The sequence below is a fragment of the Manis javanica genome, chromosome 1 (assembly GCF_040802235.1).
Source record: "Manis javanica isolate MJ-LG chromosome 1, MJ_LKY, whole genome shotgun sequence".
NCBI lineage: Eukaryota > Metazoa > Chordata > Mammalia > Pholidota > Manidae > Manis > Manis javanica.
Window position 1 is genome coordinate 24,540,407 of NC_133156.1, and position 16,327 is coordinate 24,556,733.

The 16,327-nt window shown below is 37.3% G+C and overlaps 1 pseudogene; it reads right to left on the reverse strand.

The window, feature by feature from the left end:
* Positions 1–1,048: 1,048 nt before the first annotated feature.
* LOC140846368 (olfactory receptor-like protein OLF4) lies at positions 1,049–2,009 on the reverse strand (annotated as a pseudogene).
* Between the last annotated feature and the right edge of the window lie 14,318 nt (positions 2,010–16,327).

Sequence of the window (16,327 nt, forward strand, 5' to 3'; positions counted from 1 at the left end):
AGAGTCTCCAGGGTTTAGTGCAGTTGGTGCTAGCAGCAAGATGTTATTCTGGAGGGCAAACCATGGCTGCAGCAATTTCTCCTTGGTTTGTGTGTGCAGTTGATCTGATGCCCTTTCATACAAAATGGCATAAGGGTCTCAGAATTTATGCCAAGTGCAGGATAAACACTCTCCAGTAGCCTACAAGACCCAAAACCTCTTGCAATACTGCCACAGTTCTAGCAAGATTTTACTGGGCTTCCCATCTAATTTTTCTCTTCCACTGACTTTATCAAATCAGTCCACATCTGGGCCCTTGAGGCCTTCACAGGACCCTTTGAGCCTTTTCTCTCAGTAGCTGACCATATTTCCTTCTGTGCTCTCATTGTTTATATCTCTCCCATATCTGCTACAAACAAGTAACCTCATTTATGGGTTGCCATAAGTTAGGGCAAGAATAGTCACTAGGGACCCAAAGAGTGACGGGGGTGGGCTTTTGAAGCACCAGATTTCTCATTCCCATGGTAAAAACTCCTCTTCTGGGTCCTGATGTCCAGGGGGAACAGTGTGGTCATGTTCCTGGTGATGGCTAGGTGCTTGACCAGTTAAATACCAGGAACAGGGTGGAGGAAAGAATGGGTGTTTCCACTGCACCCCTACCCTAGACTGGCAAACCCATGACTGACCAGCCACACTCTGTAATGCATCCCATAGATATGTAAACAGGACACCTTTTAAGGCCAAGTGGGAATCCTCATCAGAAAGTTCCATTTTCCCCACAGCATCTATGATACGGAAATTTCCAAGTATTTGTGATCCAAGGTTGGGAAAACTTTGGAAATGTAGGAAAATTGACAAAGGGAAAAATTGTCTATATAAAAGGCATAACAGTAACTTAAGTTAGTTATAAAATAGTATAGAGAGGTTACAATCAAATAAATGGAAATATAAGAAAATAAAAAGAAGGAGCAAGCTGTGTCTAAAATCTAATCAAAGCATAGCAATTTCTGGTTGTGAGGCTTTGACCTATAAAACCATGAAAACTTCTTCATCCCCAGGAGAACTGACCTTACACAACAGACATCCCAATTAATCTTCCTAGAGCCATTTTTATGTCTTTGTTCCTCAGAGTGTAGATGAAGGGGTACAGCACGGGCATCACCAGAGTGTACATCACTGAGGATGCTGCGCTTGAATGGGAGCTCTGGGTAGCCGCAGAGCTAAGGGACAACCCTAGCATCGTACAATAAAATAGGGACACAACAGAGAGGAGAGATACACAGGTGGAAAATGCATTATACTCTCCCTGAGCTGATAAGATTCCACATATGGAAGAGATTATCTTAGATTAAGAGTAAAGGATCCCAGCAAAGGGATCGCCTCCCAGCAGGACAGCTGCAAAGTACATCACCAGGTTATTAAGAAAGGTGTTTGAACAGGCAAGTTGGATCATCTCTTTGAGCTCACAAAAGAAGTGAGGGATTTCTGAGTTTGTACAGAGGAAAGGTGCAACATCATTAAGATATGTAACAAGGAATTCAGGACACTAATGATCCAGGACACCAGGACCAGAAGTCCACAGATCCAGGGGCTCATGATGACCATGTAGTGCAGGGGGTGGCAGATGGCCACATACCTGTCATATGCCATTATGGTCAGGAGAAAGACATCAAACACTGCCAAGAGTATAATAAAATAAATCTGGATGATGCAGCCTTCATAGGTTACAGCTTTGTTTTGTGTCTGGATGATCCACAGCATCTTGGGGATGGTGGTGGAGGTGAAGCAGATGTCCACAAAGGACAGGTCAGAGAGGAAGAAGTACATGTGTGTGTGCAGGTGGGAGTCTGAGCTGACAGCCAGGATGAGGAGCAGGTTCCCAAACACAGTGATCAGGTACATGGAGAGGAAAAGTCCAAATATGAGGGGTTCAGTTCTGGTTCCTCTGAAAATCCCATAAGAAAAAATTCAGAGGTTTGGGTGTCATTTCCTGGTTCCACATGGTGGAGATAACTTCCAGGAAAGAGGGAAATAACATCACTAATCTTCACACAAACTTGCATCATTAGTTTATAGTTGAAATGCTACAATTGGTATTTTGCAGTCAAGAAGCTAATTTTAATATTTTGTGCATGGCCCTTGTTAGTGAGTCCCTTGAGTCTTTTTTATATGAAAATTTTGTTCCAATAAGCTTTTTGTCTGGGAAGTCATGCTCTTTACAGTTTTAATGTGAAATTCTTCAGTATTCTGTGAATATATATTGAGTGCTGACTGTGGCAGGGTGTTCTATTTTCCATTGTTATTCAGGCAAGGTCTGCAAACAAGGTGACAGCTGAACAGACACTTCATGTAAGAGAGGGAGGAAGATGGAAGTCTAGATGGAGAAGTGTGTGCTCAGCAGAGAATGGCCAATGCCAAGGCCATGAAGAAGGTGCTTATTTCAAGTGTTCAGGTCAAGAAATGTGAAGCTGGAGTTGCAAGGTGAATAGAGATGAGGGAGGGTGATGAGCGGTGGTGTCAGACGTGGTGAGAAGGCAAGTCGTCCTAAAAGATCAAAGCAAAGGAATTCCCTCAACCACACTGCCTCTTGTACTCTTGTTGCAAAGACATCCATGAATTGAAACAGATCCCCTACTTAATACCTTTTCTTGACTGAGAGCTGGCACCTGTATTGTACGCGTCACCATTGAATATATGAGTCCGGGTGCCCCTGTCCTGAGGATGGCTCAAACTCCACAATCACACACATACTCACACAAAGGTATGCAGCTCACAATGGTATGCTGAGTGCATTATTTCCATGTGTTTCCCAGCCCCAGGTTTACTGATTACTCTAAGAATGGACCCAACCCAAATGGCTCAGATCAATGATCTTTCACTGTGATGTAGAAGTTGTTACAAGGATTTCCAATTCTTAGGCTTCCCATGAAAAATTAAACTTGGGTCTCTATATTGGGAACATCATTTACTGTCACATATTTAATGAAACAAAAATGTGTTCAAGGGGCTTTCTTGTCCCCTCCTGTCGTGAGCCAGGAGCTCTGTCTGTGCTCTCACTGCATCTCTCAATAAAAGTCCCCCTGGCTCTCCTACCTTGACTGTTTTTTTAAAAAATGTGTTCAATAAACAGAGAGAGATAGAGACACAGAGAGTCAGAGGCATGAAATGAATGAGGAGGAAAAGTTATCTTAAAAGCCCAGGAGGTCCCTGATAGACCATGAGGGAGAATAATTTTAATTAGTTCTGGTAGCCATCCAACCCTGATTACTTTCCTAAAAATATTAAGAGAACAAAAAGACAAAAGTAGTGATGTCTTTGGTGTCAAACACCCTACCTAGTGTACATCCAGGAGAAGGTGAGCAAAGTGATAAACCAACACTTCACAAAGGAAAATACACAGTACAACCAACGTAGGGAATTTTTAATATCAAGCACTAGAATACTTGTTTTCCCTCTGCCTACCCCATAATTATTTGACAGTTCATTTTTTCACTAATACACAGTTTATTTTACTTCCAAAATTATTCAATTCTCATTTTACATTCGTATTAAATTTATCCTATAGACAAGGGTTGTAAGGACTGATTTTTGGACATTTTATCTCAAGGAAGTAATCTTCAGGGGCAAATGCATACAGTTAACCTACTGACTTTTCTTTGGAAGTCTTAGTAAAATGGAGACATTGTAAATGATTTATTAAAATTGAAAAATTTTTAACACTTGGAATATTTGCTTGACCAAAGGAGAATTATTTTATGTGAGGTTAATCACACTTGATTTGTTATATTTCTTATATTATTATTATTGCTGTTATTAGACTTGCTAGTTTTTATCCTTCCAATCTTTCCTTCCTAGAACCCAATTAGTGATCAGATTTGGGGTGTTCCATTAACTGAGTGTCCATCACCCTTGTCCACTTGAGTGCATGAGATCATACTGCCTGCCATTTGTTTCTCCTTAACATGAACATAAACTCCTTGCCACAGTAAATTATTCTCTTTTCAGCATTGGTTGAGACTGTGAAATATGAAAATTCACTTTGGGATATCACCACAATACCTCACAAAGTTAACAGAGATGTCACATTAGCAAAGGAATAACTTATTCTATCAAATTACTGTGTGTGTAAGGTGCATATATGCACAAACATAATGGTCATATATAAAACAATTTCACAAACTTTTCTTTATATTTGAAAGTCTGTCATAAACTAATGAAACTATTCCAAAATACCTACTCAATCATGAGAATATACGAGGGGAGATCGAAATAATTTGCTTTCAATGTGAACATTTGGAGTTATGATGAGGCACAGCTAATATTCTATACTTAAAAGTCTTACAAGTATTTACTTCTCTTTGTTATCATTAATCTACAATTACATGAAGGACATTATGTCTACTAGGTTCTCCCCTTCACCAAGTCTCCCCCAGAAACCCCATTACAGTCACTGTCCATCAGCGTAGTAAGATGCTGTAGAATCACTACTTCTCTTCTCTGTGTTGCACAGACCTCCCCTTTCCTCCACCCCCAACATTATACATGCTAATCATACTACCCCCTTTCTTCTTCTCCACCCTTATACCTCCCTTCCCTCCCATTCTCCCCAGTCCCTTTCCCTTTGGTAACTGTTAGTCCCTTCTTGGGTTCTGTGATTCTGCTGCTGTTTTGTTCCTTCAGTTTTTCTATGTTCTTATATTCCACATGTGAGTGAAATCATTTGGTATTTGTCTTTCTCCACTTGGCTTATTTCACTGAGCATAATACTCTCTAGCTCCACCCAAGTTGGTGCAAATGGTAGGATTTGTTTTCCTCTTATGGCTGAATAATATTCCATTGTGTAAATGTACCACACCTTCTTTATCCATTCATCTACTGATGGACACTTAGGTTGCTTCCATTTCTTGGCTATTGTAAATAGTGCTGCAGTAAACATAGGGGTGCATCTCTCTTTTTCAAACTGGAGTGCTGCATCCTTAGAGTAAATTCCAAGAAATGGAATTCCTGGGTCAAATAGTATTTCTATTTTGAGCATTTTGAGGAACCTCCATACTGCTTTACACAATGGTTGAACTAATTTACATTCCCACCAGCAGTAGGAGGGTTCCCATTTCTCCACAACCTCCCCAACATTTGATGCTGTTTGTCTTTTGGATGGTGGCCATCCTTATTGGTGTGAGGTGATATCTCAGTGTGGTTTTAATTTGCATTTCTCTCATAACTAGTGATGTGGAGCATCTTTTCATGTGTCTTTTGGCCATCTGAATTTCTTCTTTGGAGAACTGTTTGTTCAGCTCCTCTGCCCATTTTTTAATTGGATTATTTGCTTTTTGTTTGTTGAGGAGCATGAGCTCTTTATATATTTTGGATGTCAACCCTTTATTGGATCTGTCATTTATGAATATATTCTCCCATACTGCAGGATACCTTTTTGTTCTATTGATGGTGTTCTTTGCTGTACAGAAGCTTTTCAGCTTGATGTAGTCCCACTTGTTCATTTTTGCTTCTTTTTCACTTGTCCGGGGAGATATGTTCATGAAGAAGTCGCTCATGTTTATGTCCAAGAGATTTTTGCCTCTGTTTTTTCCTAAGAGTTTTATGGTTTCATGACTTACATTCGGGTCTTTGATCCATTTCAAATTTACTTTTGTGTATGGTGTTAGACAGTGATCCACTTTCATTCTCTTACATATAGCTGTCCACTTTTGCCAACATCATCTGTTGGAGAGACTGTCATTTCACCATTATATATCCATGGCTCCTTTATCATATATTAATTGACCATATATGTTTGGGTTAATATCTGGAGTCTCTATTCTGTTCCACTGTTGTGTGGCTCTGTTCTTGTGCTAGTACCAAATTGTCTTGATTACTGTGGCTTTGTAGTAGAGCTTGAAGTTGGGGAGTGAGTTCCCCCCCACTTTATTCTTCCTTCTCAGGATTGCTTTAGCTATTTGGGGTCTTTGGTCTTTCCATATGAATTTTTGAACTATTTGTTCCAGTTCATTGAAGAATGTTGTCGATAATTTGCTAGGGATTGCATCGAATCTGTATATTGCTTTGGGCAGGATGGCCATTTTGACAATATTAATTCTTCCTAGCCAGGAGCATGGGATGAGTTTCCATTTATTAGTGACCTCTTTAATTTCTCTTAAGAGTGTCTTATAGTTTTCAGGGTATAGGTCTTTCACTTCCTTGGTTAGGTTTATTTCTAGGTATTTTATTCTTTTTAATGCTATTGTGAATGGAACTGTATTCCTGATTTCTCTTTCTATTAGTTCACTGTTGGTGTATAGGAAAGCCACAGATTTCTGTGTGTTAATTTTGTATCCTGCAACTTTTCTGAATTCCGATATTAGTTGTAGTAGTTTTGAAGTGGAGTCTTTAAGGTTGGCTTTTTATGTACAATATCATGTCATCTGCAAATAGTGACAGTTTAACTACTTCTTTACCAATCTGGATTCCTTGTATTTCTTTTTTGTGTGTGTGTCTAATTGCCATGGCTAGGACCTCCAGTACCAGGTTGAATAACAGTGGGGAGAGTGGGCATCCCTGTCTTGTTCCTGATCTCAGAAGAAAAGCTTTCAGCTTCTCACAGTTCAGTATGATGTTGGCTGCAGGTTTATCGTATATGGCCTTTATTATGTTGAGGTACTTGCTCTTTATACCCATTTTGCCGAGAGTTTTTATCGTGAATGGACGTTGAATTTTGTCGACTGTTTTTCAGCATCTATGGAGATTATCATGTGTTTTTCGTCCTTCTTTTTGTTGATGTGGTGGATGATGTTGATGGATTTTCGAATGTTGTACCATCCTTGCATCACTGGGATGAATCCCACTTGGTCATGGTGTATGATACTTTTGATGTATTTTGAACTCGCTTTGCTAATATTTTACTGAGTATTTTTGCATCTACATTCATCAGGGATATTGGTCTTTAATTTGCTTTTTTGGTCGAGTCTTTTCCTGGTTTTGGTTGTAGGGTGATGTTGGCTTCATAGAATGAGTTTAGGAGTATTCCCTCCTCTTGTATTTTTTTGGAAAACTTTAAGGAGAATGGGTTTTATGTCTTCTCTGTATGTCTGATAAAATTCCAAGGTAAATACATCTGGCCCGGGGGTTTTGTTCTTGGGTAGTTTTTTTATTACTGCCTCAATTTCTTTCCTCATAATTGGTTTGTTTAACTTTTGTGTTTCTTCCTTGGTTAGTCTTGGAATGTTGTATTTTTCTAGGAAGTTGTCCATTTCTTCTAGGTTTTCCAGCTTGTTAGTATATAGGTTTTCATAGTAGTCTTTAATAATTCTTTGTATTTCTGTGGAGTCTGTCGTGATTTTTCCTTTCTCATTTCTGATCCTTTTGATATGTGTTGACTCTTTTTTTCTCTTAATAGTCTGGCTAGAGGCTTATCCTTTTTACATATTTTCTCAAAGAACCACCTCTTGGTTTCATTGATTTTTTTCTATTGTTTTATTCTTCTCAATTTTGTTTATTTCTTCTCTGATCTTTATTATGTCCCTCCTTCTGCTGACTTAAGGCCTCATTTGTTCTTCTTTTTCCAGTTTCAATAATTGTGATGTTAGACTATTCATTTGGGATTGTTATCCCTTCTTTAAGTACGTCTGGATTGCTATATGCTTTCCTCTTAAACTGCTTTTGCTTCATCCCACAGAAGTTGGGGTTATGTGTTGTTGCTGTCATTTGTTTCCATACATACCTTGAGCTCTATTTTAATTTTTTCATTGATCCATTGGTTATTTAGGAGCATGTTGTTAAGCCTCCTTGTGTATGTGAGCCTTTTTGTTTTCTTTGTACAATTTACTTCTTGTTTTATAGCTTTGTGTTCTGAAGAGTTGGTTGGTAGAATTTAAATCTTTTGGAATTTACTGAGGCTCTTTTTGTGGCCTAGTATGTGGTCTATTCTGGAGAATGTTCCATGTGCACTTGAGAAGAATGTGTATCCTGTTGCTTCAGGATGTAGAGTTCTATAGATGTCCATTAGGTCCATCTGTTCTAGTGTGTTGTTCAGTGCCTCCATGTCCTTACTTATTTTCTGCCCTGTGGATCTATCCTTTGGGGTGGTGGTGTGTTGAAGTCTCCTAAAATGAATGCATTGCATTCTATTTCCTCCTTTACTTCTGTTAGTATTTGTTTCACATTTGTTGGTGCTCCTGTATTGGGTGCATATATATTTTTAATGGTTATATCCTCTTGATGGACTGAGCCCTTTATCATTAGGTAATGTGCTTCTTTATCTCTTGTTACTTTCTTTGTTTTGAAGTCTATTTTGTCTGATACTAGTACTGCAATACCTGCTTTTTTCTCTCTGTTGTTTGCATTAAATATGTTTTTCCATCCCTTGAATTTTAGTCTGTGCATGTCTTTGGGTTTGTGGTGAGTCTCTTGTAAGCAGCATATAGATGGGTCTTGCTTTTTTTATCCATTCTATTACTCTGTGTCTTTTTATTAGTGCATTCAGTCCATTTACATTTAGGGTGACTATTGAAAGATATGTACTTATTGCCATTGCACGCTTTAGATTCATGGTTACCAAAGGTTCAAGATTAGCTTCTTTAGTATCTTACTGTCTAACTTAACTCATTTGATGAGCTGTTATAAACACTTTGTGGTGATTCTTTATTTCTGTCCCTTCTTATTCCTCTTCCTCCATTCTTTATATGTTGGGTGTTTTATTCTGTGCTCTTTTGTGTTTCCTTTAACTACTTTTGTGGGTAGTTGATTTTATTAGTTAGTATTTGATTGGTCTGCTTTCTTTGCTGTGATTTTATTTTCTCTGGTGACATCTATTTAGTTTTAGGAGTACTCCCATCTAGAGCAGTCTCTCTAAAATACCCTGTAGAGGTGCTATGTGGGAGGCAAATTCCCTCAACTTTTGCTTGTCTGGGAATTGTTTAAATCCTCCTTCATATTTAAATGATAATTGTGCTGGATACAGTATTCTTGGTTCAAGGCCCTACTGTTTCATTGCATTAAATATATCATGCCATTCTCTTCTGGCCTGTAATGTTTCTGTTGAGAAGTCTGATGATAGCCTGATGGGTTTTCCTTTGTAGGTGACCTTTTTCCTCTCTCTGACTGCCTTTAAAACTCTGTCCTTGTCCTTGATCTTTGTCATTTTAATTGTTATGTGTCTTGGTGTTTTCCTCCTTGGGTCCCTTCTGTTGGGAGTTCTGTGTACTTCCATGGTCCAATCAATTATTCTCTCCCTCAGTTTGGGGAAGTTTTCAGCAATCATTTCTTCAAAGACACTTTCTATTGCTTTCTCTCTCTCTTCTGGTACCCCTACATTGTTCCTTTTGTATTGGTCACACAATTCTCTTAATATTGTTTCATTCCTGGAGATCCTTTTATCTCTCTCTGCATCAGCTTCTATGCCTTCTTGTTATCTGTTTTCTATTCTATCAATGGCCTCTTGCATCTTATCCATTGTGATTATATATCCTTCCAGAGATTGTTTCACTTCTGTAATCTCCCTCTGGATGTCATCCCTTAGCTCTTGCATATTTCTCTGCAGATCCGTCAGTATGGATATTACCTCTGTTTTGAATTCTTTTTTAGGAAGATTGGTTAGGTATATCTCCTGCTCAGGAGTTGACTCTGTGATTTTGGTCTGTATCAAATTCTTCTGCCTTTCATGGTGATAGAGATAGTTTGCAGAGCTGGTACATGTGATGGCTGGGAGAATGTCCGTTCTTGCCAGTTTGTGGTCTTCCTCTCCCCCTTCATGAGGAGCTGGGTTCTCACAGGTATGGATGTAGTCTGGCTTTTGTCCTGTGTCTTCTGGTATCTCTTTTAGGAAGAGTTGTATATGCTGTATTTTCGAAAATATATATGGTTTTTGGAGGAGATTTCTGCTGCTCTCCTCACGCCACCATCTTGGCTCCTCTCCTTGACAGTTCATTTTTATAGGGTCTGAGAGGGGATGACATTAGCCCCCACCTCCCTTTTCTTTGGTGGCATCTTTTCTTAATTATTCTTTCACATTGTTTTGGCCTCATTTTTGACAAATCCAGTGGGCACATTCTAGTCCTGGTTCTGGTCTTTATCCAACAGGTAAAGGTCTCTGAACACCCTGTATACTGCCCATACCATAGCAATTCTATCCTTTAAGCCAAAAACTATTCATATGATTGTGCCTGAGGGCATTATGGTATACACACATGTATTAAATTATAATCTGAACTCACTGTTATAATGCATGATCCAAAACAGCAGACTTCACCTCCTTTGTTAACCTGTGTACTTTGTAAAATGATTCTAATATATGTGTATGTATATAGAAACCAATGTAAGAATCTGAAAAGTTGCAAAATGGAAAGAATGAAGGGGTAAGTAAACAAGGTTAAAATGAGTAGTTTCAAACAACTGTCATAAGCAAATTGAGGAATCAGTAAATGACACAAGATATAAATAGCAATAAGTTAATGATATCAACATGGATCAATAATTAAATTGTCAAAGAAGTAGACATAAAAGAAGGTAACACATAATGTTACAAGAATGTTCAGGATTATAGCAGATCCTCGTTTATTATTTGAGGAATGAATCATGAATTATATCTTAATATATATGGACGTTTATCATGTGACAACGTTGTATTTCAGTGTATTTGGAAAATGTTGAATTATAAAGGAAAAAACACTAAAGGTTGTCTACTTGGAAGGATGTGACATCTTAGACATCTTGCAAATAATTAGAGGGATTACAACTTCCAAGTAAGACTAACCAGTACATTTTAGATGAATAGCTAAAAAACTACATAAAATAATATACTGGGGGAAAGGTGGCAAAACCATATTTAAAAAGGCAAGAAATTCAGAAGTAAAAGTAGATACTTTCTGATAACATTTAAAAATTTTATGGTCAAAACTTTGCTCCAAAGTTCAGTTCAGAAGAATGATCTGTAGAAATTATATGAAATGCTGACACCTATAAAAAGATGCCAATTAATATGCAGGTGTATAATAATAAATGGTAAATAGAATTGGTGGTCAAATATATGAATTTTGCTGAAACAAAGTAATAGTTTAAAAAAACAAGAAGAAATGTCTTTCATAACCATCAGGTTGGGAAAAAAATCATAAGGATCTGTCTCACTGATTGGAGTTGGAACTTTCAAAATCATAGCAAATGGGGACTCTTACTTTATTGACAGGCAGAGAAAGTTACAACTGGAAAACAACCTGAAGTTAGCTGTATTGCAAATGATTTTCTTTAACTTGGGATTTCTCAGAATCGGCAATATTGCCATTCTGAGTTGATCCTTTTTTGTGGTGCAGTCTGTCCTATGCATTGTAGGATGTTCAGAGAATCGAGCCTCCACCCACCCTTCTCTAGTGTGACAGCCAAATGTGTCCCTGTACATTGCTCAATGTCTCCAGGGGACAAAATTACAACCAGTGAGTACAGTTTGAAATTAACAATCTCTAATTTATTTTTCTAGCATCAACATAAAAGTAAATTAATGATAAGTTACATAATAGTAACTTAATGATAAAGAACAGGAAAGATAATCAGAAGTGTGGATAGCACAACACTGAAATATCATGTGGCCACTGAAATAAGTGTGTGAATTAATTAATCAAGCAATCACAGACATCTATTGCCCCTGGGCTATATAGAAGTGGCAATCAGGTAACAACAGGTCCATGTTCTTGGCTTCTAATCACTTCTCTCACCTGGGGTCCACTGGGGTGTTGGACTCACCTGGATGGGGTCTCTGAGATGAAGGTGTCCTTCTAAAAGTCTGAATCCCTCCCTGGATGGTAGATGATGGAGATGAAACCTCTGTGCTCTAATGACAGCAGAAAGGAGCAAGGCATCAGTCATCCAGCTAGAATTAGGACTCTCAACACTCAAAAATAAGCAAATCAAAACACTCAATACCCCTTACCATTCTAGGTTGCACAGGCTGACAGGTGGGAGACAGGGAAATATTTATAGCTTCAAATATCTTCTCATTTGACAATTTTCCTATTGTTATGCTAACTTCCAACCACATGATTGCCCTGGGAAAAAGTGTTCTGCAAGGACAGGAAATTTCTCCTAAGGAATTTCTGTTCCCAATGGATCAGGTTAGAAGAAAAGTGAATCTAGGGTTTTTTCTTTGAATTTATTCTCCAAGGACTTGCTACCCTCTACCCACAAATCTCTAAGTGTCCCACACCTAATCCCAACTTTGAGTTAAAGTTTTCTCCAAGTCTAAGACTAAGGAACCTGTGGGTATGAGGTCTCTTGCATTTTCAAAACATTGACCTGTGGTACGGACACATCCCCTGACATCCCCAGAAAATTCATATTCTGTTTTTCAGCAGAAGAGAGAATAGGGTTCTTCTGATAATAAAGATAGAGCACTACACACTTTGGCTTTATGATATTTGTGCCATAACATCAAATTCATATTTATATCACAAGTTTAGAGCTGTCACTTAGCCCTTCATTAGAAAATGTTTATTAATTATAGGAGACATATTTAGATATTTTTATGGTCTATATTTAGTTTATCACCTTATAGGGATTGTTGTAATTTTTATAATCATCTTATTCATGACAAACTACATTTATGAACTCTGTTCTCCCTTGCAGAAATAGGGCTCTGAAAGGTTTAGTGATCTGACCAAAGATCATACTCAAGTGCATGATTGGCCTTGGTTGTAATTCATTACCAAAATTAAGGTCACCAATTGCACTTTAAATCTTTTTGTTTATATATGTATATCTCCCCATATTTCATGTTAATTCAAACATTTCTAATATTTCTATCCTTTCTATCTTTCACATTTCCTTTCAACATAAAAGATATAATCATAAATATGTTTGTATGAACTGCATGTGTGTTTTCTTAAGGAAAATGTATAGAAATGCACACATAGATACAGATACAACCTTTACCCTTGAATGTTTTCTTTGGACAAAAAAAAATTAATTTCCATGCATTTCATTCCTTCCTGACAATATTCATATAAAGTTGTGTTCATTATCCCACATTTCCTTCAGAAATAAGGAAACAGGTTCAGGGAGCCAAAAGTTTTAATGATTCCATAACAAAGCAGTTAAAATTTAGGTGCATCATCTTAAATTATACACCAATGGAAACATGCAGTATATGCTCTTGATTTTTTGTAGCTTCTTTAATACATCACACCATATGCATTATGTATACAGTTTATTCTGTGTATTTATTTTCTGGTTATTTAATTAAATGGAAGAAAATATAATGGTGCAGAACATAGCATAGTAGATCATAGGTATCTGATTCTCATTTAAGCTGAGTGGGAGATTGTCTCTTTTAACTGGGAAGAAAGCAAAGTGCTATTTATGGATGTAGAAACAGTGGAGTTAGATTTAATTAATTCACATGATAAAATCATTTTCCCCATATATGGAAGATTAAACTAAATATAGAAATGTAGTAAGGTGACCTCAAATTGGTTCAAGGCAGAAGAGCAATATGGCCACATACATCAGGGATGAGCCTTAGGAAAACAATGTAGATATGGACAGGGGAGTAGAGACTCATCAAGAGCTCAATGGAAATCAGAAACACTCCCAAGCATATAATTCCATTGATAATAAACATATTATGATTAGTCATTTGACATAGGACTGCTTGTTCCATAGCTAAAGCTAACTGATACAATAATCAAAGCAAACAGAACTGCGGAGAATCATAATAATCTGATGCTTTTATTTTGGGCTTATCATCTGACATTTGAGAAGAGCATTGATGATCATTCAGTTATTTAAGTTTATTTCAGATAACTTTATTAACAAGCTACTATATTAAGGTTCCTTTCAAGGTTACTTGGAGGTTTGAAGAACATGCATGTTTCTACAGTTAAACTGGTGGCCCTAGATTGCATGACTGGGCAGATATTAAGCTCTCTTGTGAACCACCCTCTGATCATACATAGAAGAGAATCCTGAGCATGAAGATTTGAAATGGGTGATATTGACACTGCTCATTCACCATCTCTTAGCATCCATGATGAATGTTAGAAGAAGGGAGTGAACTCATAGAACAATATAAAGAATTATATTTGTTGTAAAATTAGAAGTTTCCCAGCACATAATAGACAGCAATTAGATAAAAACCATAAAATACACTAACCAATTCTTCACTTTAATAAACCCTTCGCTCATGGACACCAACCTCCCATGTTTCAGTAAATAAATGTGGAGCACTAAAAAGAAATATTCTTCATAGCAAGAAAATGGGTTATTTGAATTTTTGCTTCCTCATATTCTTGGACATCTCTACACTGAGATTATATTAGGTCAATCTATTTATTCAAATTTGTCTTCTATGTGGACTACAATGAAGGAGATACATTTGATAATCAGTTTATTTCTGTGGCTATGGTAGGTGAATTGGAACATAAGCTTAAGAAAAGAATAAAACCAGGAGAGCAGTTACCAAAGACACAGATATATGTAATGAACTTCTCATTATTATTGTTTCAGGAAATCTGAGGAAAATTTACCTGACCCACAACTTATTTTTATTAAATCCAAGTTGCCCCATATAAAGTATGGAAATTTTCAAACATTTGTATTCTGATGCATGAAAACTTTGGAAAACAATGACAATAGACAAAGGTAAAAACAGTCTACATATAAGACCCAGCAGCAGCTCAATAAATGAGTTGCTGAAATTGTACAGAGAAGTTGAAGTCAAAGAAGTGGAAATTCCAGGAAATAAATAGCAGGAGAAAATTATATATTCACAATCTGATCTAGAAATAGCAATATCAGGATCTGAGTTTAATGTGATGTATCTACACCACAAGGGCAACTGGCTCTTACATAAATGCCATTCAAAGGGATCTTCTTAAAGCCGGTTTTATGTATTTATCCTTGAGAGAGTAGATGAAGGGGTTTGCATGGGTGTGACCATAGTGTACATCACTGAGGCTGCCACACTTTAGTGTGACCTTTGGGTAGCAGCAGAGTCAAGTCACTCTCCCAACCTCATATGATAAAATGAGGAGAAACAGAGAGGTGAGATGCAGAGGTGTGAAAAGCTTTATACTCCCCTGAACTGGTGAGATTCCACATCCAGAGGAAAACTGTCACAGAGTAAGTGTAAAGGATCCCTGCCAGGTGACCACCAGCCAGCAAACCCACCAGAAGTTAAATCAGTGTCAGAACAGCCAAGTGGGACCACCTGATTAAGTTCCCAGAAAAGGTGAAACAGCATAAATACATCAAAAGGATAACCCACCATGCCCACATCAGATTTATTGAAGGGATGCTATAAATGGTACATTATACATAAATCAATCAATATGATATACCATAATAAAAAAGGGAAAGATAAAGACCATGTGATCATCTCAGTAGATGCTGAAAAAGCATTTCACAAAACCAAACAACCATTCATGATAAAAAAAACTCTCAACCAATGACTATAGAGAGAACATACCTCAATATAACAACAACCATATATGGCCAACCCACAGATAACATCATACTTAATGGTGAGAAGCTGAAAGCATTTCCTCTAAGATCAAGGACAAGACAAAATGCCCACTTTCACCATTTTTATTAACATAGTACTGGAGTTTCTATCCATGGCAATGAGGCAAGATAAAGACATAAAAACAACCAAACTGGTAAGGTAGAATGGTCACTCGTTGAAGATGATATGACACCATATATAGAAAACCATAATATTTCCACCATTAAGCAGTTATAACTAAACACTGGATTCAGCAAAGTTGCTGGATACAAAATCAATATACAGAAACATGTTGAATTCCTACAAAGTAACAATGAACTAGTAGAAAAATAAATCAGGAAAACAGTTCCATTTACAATTACATCAAAAAGAATAAAATACCTCAGAAGAAACCTAACCAAGCAGGTGAAAGAGCTGTACTCTGAAAATGATAAAACAATGATAAAATAAATTGAAGAAGACACAAATAAATGGAATTCTACCAAGTGTTCATGGATAGAAGAATTAATACTTTCAAAATGGCCATCTTGCCCAAACCAATCAACAGATTCAGTGCAATTCCTCTCAAAATACTGATGGCATCTATCAGTGAACTAGAGCAATTAATCTCAAAATTACATTGACCATTAAAAACTTCCAAGTAGTAAATGTGAACTTGAGAAAGAAGAAAAAAGCTGGAGGGATCATAGTCCTGAATATAAAGTATAATTGCTACAAAGTTACAGTAATAAAAAACAGTTTGGGGGGCAGAGCCAAGATGGCGGTGTGAGTAGGACAGTGGGAATCTCCTCCCAAAAACATATATTTTTGAAAATACAACATATAAAACTATCCTAAAAGAGAGACCAGAAGACACAGGACAACAGCCAG